The sequence below is a fragment of the Larimichthys crocea genome, chromosome VIII (assembly GCF_000972845.2).
Source record: "Larimichthys crocea isolate SSNF chromosome VIII, L_crocea_2.0, whole genome shotgun sequence".
Taxonomy (NCBI): Eukaryota; Metazoa; Chordata; class Actinopteri; family Sciaenidae; genus Larimichthys; species Larimichthys crocea.
The window spans coordinates 7,958,170-7,963,802 of record NC_040018.1 but is presented as its reverse complement, the minus strand read 5'-3'; the positions used below and the strand labels follow the sequence as shown (position 1 = coordinate 7,963,802).

The window sequence follows — 5,633 nt, the reverse complement described above, 5'->3', positions numbered from 1 at the left end:
GTACACTGATGTTTTTAGGTCTTCCTATTTTAGGCGACTAAACTACTCTTAGCTTTCCTGTTAGTTCTCCTGTCTGCTTCTTCAAACTGGCAGTATGTAGACCGTCGTCCACTGTAGCTAACGCACTGACTATCTATAAACACCTTAAACATCCCCACGTCAAATAACCTGAGAGATCCCTTTAAGAGCAGTGACACAAGATCAAGATTCAGAATGGGTCCGTGTGCTTCTTCTGTTAAGTGCAATGGTGCACTTAACATCAGGGAGAAACCCCCGTGCAAGCCATGTAAATCAATCTGAGTTATATTGCTCTAAACTTTATGCAATATACCCTCAGCTGTCATTGCTTCTATAATGCACATTTACACACAAACATGCGCGGATAGCAGCGTGTACACACGTGCAGTACACACGCAAACTCCATCACACGCACGCACGCACGCACACGCCCTTGCATATAAGAAATCTATTGAGTGTATTTCTCCTTGCCAAGGATTTTTTTTTCCTGAGTCAAAGATAATACAATTCCTTTTTTTTCTTATTTCCTTACAATACATCTTTCAGTTCTGCCTTTTGCGTGCATGAAATTCATTTTCTAATGGAAATATTTGTTTTGTAAATCAAATATGTATTATGCACAGAATGCAAAGCACAAATTAAATTATGTTAATGAAATGAAAGAGATATGAAATGCATATTTCATGGACAAAACATAACCCTGCCGAACAGCCATTTCTTGATAAAATCTTTAAACACAATCTCATTCGGAGAAAGACATATTGCCATGGCAGATAGCACCTCATTAAAATGGTCTCCTTTAATATCAGTGCTTAGTATATATGGGATTGTAAATAACCACTGGGGAAGAGGAACCAATAATGAAATACTGTCTTTAATAGCTTGCCATTGATGTCAGCATAAAAAGTCTACTAGAGGAATATTGAAAATTGGGTGTGCACACACATATAGTCAAAAGCTGTAAATGATTGCATATTTAAATAGAGCTGACTAAGGAAAAGATGATATAGATATTAGTAATAGGCAGAAAATTATGCTGACCTTACATAATTCCACAAAAAAAAGCCCAGACTGTTTTAAATTTTATATTGGTTACACTTAATGAATAATAGATTCTGTAGCTGTTGTTGTGCAGTCCATGATGTTAATAAAAGCCTAAGAATAGGAGCCCTGCTCTGCCCGGCCGACTAGCAAATGAACTAGACTGGCTTTTCAGCAGAAATAAATACAGCAATAAATACAAAAGGAGGGGGCCGTGGTGCTGGGGGGAGGTTGGGGGGGTGAGGGCAAAGAAAACGAGGGAAAACAGGGGAACGATAGTCGGGGAGAGAGAGAAAAGAGGAAAGATACAGTAATAGATAGTGGGAGAGAAGTGTAAATAGACAGAGAGAAAAATGGAGAACGAGGCAGGAAAAGAGTGTGGACTGCAGCATGGTGGAGGTTACATGAAGCTTGTAACTGGTCTTGCTCATACTCACTCAGCAGTACATACAGCATATGTGTTTTTTTTTAAGCACACTGTCAGAGTCCAACGTTTTAGGAAGTATACATATTTGCTTTCTTGCAGACTGTAAGATGAGAGGTCGATATCAATATCAAAGACTGGGAACAGGGGAAAACAGCTAGCCTGTTTCCGACCACAGGTAAAATAATCTGCCTAACAGCACCTTTAAAGCACACTAATTAACAGGTGCTCTCTCTTGTTTAAGCCATACACGCACTGATGTATAAAATCAGGGGTTATGTGTCTATTTCTTGGCCGTATATAATCAGACATTTTGACCTATAAGCACAACTTTAAAAGGATAAGGATGAAACATCTTTGCCCAGAGTCTTTGCTCACGCTCAAAAGACAGGCATGAGTCATGACGAGAAAGACGAGCAACAAACTTAAGGTGGTGTCATTCATACTGGAGAAAGCGAGTTGATTAGTGAGTCTCACGCCACAGGTTCTGCCTGTTGTGCTGTGTGGTTTGCTCTGTGGCACTTACATTGGTATTTGACTAAGCACCAAGAGCTCTGTGGCCGATGTGGAAGCGCCAAAAACTGCAGTTGACTAGCCACTTGAGGCTGGCTACAGAACGAGTCAATCTCCATAAGCCCCCATGTTCAAATGTCCAACTTCACAGCAGAAATAAACATGTTTACAGCCTGGTACAAATAACAGTTTTAGTCTCTATAGCTAACTTCCCCGTTCATGACAACTATACTGATGGTGAATTTATATACAACTCACCTGTTCAAATTATATTAAGGCTTAAAGTTGTGCAGAATTAATAAAGTATCTGCTTTCATTGACAGGTGGCTTTTTTGAGCAACCAGGCTTTAATCAGCCCACTTCAGCTTCACCCACGCTCCACGTCTTTGACCATTTTTGGATTAGTTCGACTGCCAAGAGATATGAGCTTAAGAACGGCTCTTTGGAAACTTATAAGTGACATCACAGATACTACATCCATGTTTTATACAGTCTCTGTATTTGATGGTCTGGAAATGAGAGTCAACAATCAACAGTCAGTTAGATATGAAGTGCCTGGGCCGCTTAGTGAGACAATCTGACACAGAACAGGTTGAAATAGACTGCTATACATGTACATACTGCAGGGATAATGAGGAAAGTGGGAATAGAGAGCAAGTGGGTGGGGCAGTCAGGTGATGGGGAACAGTGGGGGGTCTGCATGGCAGGAGGGAATAGCAGGCTCTGAAAAGACAGGAGTGCAAATACACAGGTAAATGAACAGAGTAAGATGTCAAGACTAATGTTAAGATTGTGACTTTGTCTGGCAACTTTGCAGTCGCAACAACAAGCCCATGGTGTGAATTAGTGACCGACTGACCCAGTCAGTCCTAACTTGGTAACGGTAAAGGTTCTTTTAGGTTGATCTTCATGCAAGACACCCATGTACACTGCAGTACAGTCTTTTAGGCAGTGTTTCCCAGCTCAGTGATTACATTTTAGAAGTTATAGGCCATGGCAAAATGACACTGTCCAAAATAATTTACCCTGAGTTTAAAGCTACAAGAAGCGTATTGTAACCTGTGTGTAACCTTGCCCCATTGTAAGAAGTCTTTGAAGGGCGATCATGGGTCTACTTTCTACACTGTCTAGATCTGGGGTTCTGAAAACCAAAATCTTACAGTCCAGTACAATACAGGTTCACTCAGTTAGTTCTATGCTCAATGAGAATAGGTTCGATGAGATTATTAGGGCAGCAACTCTGCAAAGAGAGGAGTAACCTCCAGCCTACACAGAACACACAGGACCCCTGACTTAAGGAAAATGATAGAAATGTATTTATACTTCAGCTCAAATGTAACATAAAGGTACAATAAACACAAACAAATACAGCCGCAACTGCAGTAACTGGAAATTAGTAATGTGTTCTTTCAGTGCTTCATACTAAATTAAAATCACTGTTGGACCAAAACAATCTCATTATCAGCGACCGGTTTGCAAGAAACACTAGCACCACCAAGAAGGTCTAACAGACTGTTTGCATTTTTATAAAATCTACAGACCACGACATTCTTCGACTACACAGACTTCCCTTTACTGGAGTCAAGTACTGCAATAGGTGAAGTTTGTGGTGTTATGACAATTTGGACCACTAATCACTTGTCCCTGCTATTTTAGTTGTATTTTAGAGTTTAGTGGAAGTTATGGAACCATTTTTGTTAACGTTTACAAACTTCTTTTCTTGAATAATTCAAAGTTCAACAAGTGAGGGAACATTTTGACAAACACCTGTTTTACCTGTTCAAGGCTTCATCTTCAGAATGCCTTGACAGCAGTGGAGGGGATAAGTGCAATGAAAAGAAGACAGCCTGATCAATTTATCACCTATTTAACAATCAGAACACAAATGTGTAGAAATGTGGTTTCTATGTACCACACTTGATCACTTGAAATATATACACTGTCAATGATTTTGACAAACAAAAGTTCATATATTTAAAAAAACTAAACTATCACTTTGATAGTGTCGAGTTCTTTTGCTTTTCTCTATCGGTGGCATGTGGGACGACATATATAAGCAAGATGCTTCGTTTGATAAAAGAGGAAGTAGTAGTGTTGCTGTAATCTTTAGGTTCCTTTAACCTTGAGTTTTATTATTAAATCAGTTCCGCACAGTGTTTTTTTGTTTGTTTTGGACCCAAGTATTAAATATTATGTGATCTCAGAAAAAACAGAACATAAATTCTCCTTGGTTGTCTTCTGTTTTGATTCTGTTCCTACCCCCCTGAGCGTCCACATGTCGGCGACTTCGACCAGACGACGCGCCCAAAAACAGCGGAGACGACCTGGATCACAGATGGAAGAGCTCCACGATGTCACAGATAGAACTGTACCTTAAAACAAAAACATATGAACATCTGTGTTTCACTATCTATCACATTCAGATTTAAAAAACTGAATCTTCTCTGACACAAAATAGGACAAAAATTGTCTCTGTCGTATATATATATATATATATATATATATAGGGGCCTGCTGAACACCACTTTTAACCTGCTGCGTCCACACGCTCCAACCAGAACACATCCATGTTTGTAAATGTTTCATGGGACCGGACCTGACAGTGAACATGTATGTTATATAAACATAGAGTGTAAACGTATGTTAGAGTCTATATACATATATATAGAGTCTATGTACATGTCTGTCTCTCTGTCGCTCTCCTCTCTCCTCTCTCTCTCTCTCTCTCCTATATATATATAGTATATATATATATATATATGATATATATAGATATATATATATATATATATAATCCAACAATCCAACAGAATACACATTATTTTACATTTATAATACATACACTTTGACTTTTTAACCCATTTTAAATATGCATAAATGACCGTTCATGCTTTTCAGAGCTACAACAGCAGAATGCACTAACACTTACCTAACCGTACCATACTGCAAAACAGTAGTGAAAAAACTTTAATTAAGTCATTAATATTATTATTAACTATGTTCATTACATTTCACACATGCTTTATCCTGCTTCTTTTTTTTTTTTTACACTCGTTTCCTAAAGCATACCTTCCAAAGTAAATACAATAAAATTCTACTTTTTGGAACAGCCTGGATGGTTCATTAATTTGAGAAGAAAGCCTGCCATAGTTCTCCTCAGTTCCCCTAGTTTCTCTCTCTCTCTCTCTCTCTCTCTCTCTCTCTCTCTCTCTGGCAGCCGTCACCTTATGTAAATCTTATATTAGCACACTTTTTATTCCACTTAATTCAACAACTAATCTTCTGTGAGACACACCTGTCCGACACCTGTCCATGCTGCAGCAGGAGCAGCTAGCATCCATAGTAGTCGCGTGTGAGGCGTTCAAGGAACTTCGGTAAATATCAACTACGAGGGGGAAAAAAACAGGGTGGTAATATTTTTTTAATAGACCTTTTTCACAGCAGCCATTTTGACCTGAAATAGTAGATAAACGCAGGTGTTACCAATGATACTAATTAAGGTCCCGTTCCATTCGGGTCAGGATGCTGCTGGGGTGTGTGTTCGCTCACTAGAAAAGTCTCCTGCAATAAATGGAACAGAACCTTAATTAGTATCATGGGAAACACCTGCGTTGACCACGAAAGTATAAAGTATGGA

The 5,633-nt window shown here is 39.0% G+C and overlaps 1 long non-coding RNA gene across 1 annotated transcript; it reads right to left on the bottom strand.

Annotated features, from left to right (window-relative positions):
• Nucleotides 1-2,511: 2,511 nt before the first annotated feature.
• LOC113746253 (uncharacterized) lies at nt 2,512-5,400 on the bottom strand. The gene is made up of 3 exons (XR_003462695.1): nt 5,292-5,400; nt 4,256-4,368; nt 2,512-2,719 (listed from the first exon to the last, which is right to left on the bottom strand). It is a non-coding gene; the product is annotated as an uncharacterized LOC113746253 (long non-coding RNA).
• Between the last annotated feature and the right edge of the window lie 233 nt (nt 5,401-5,633).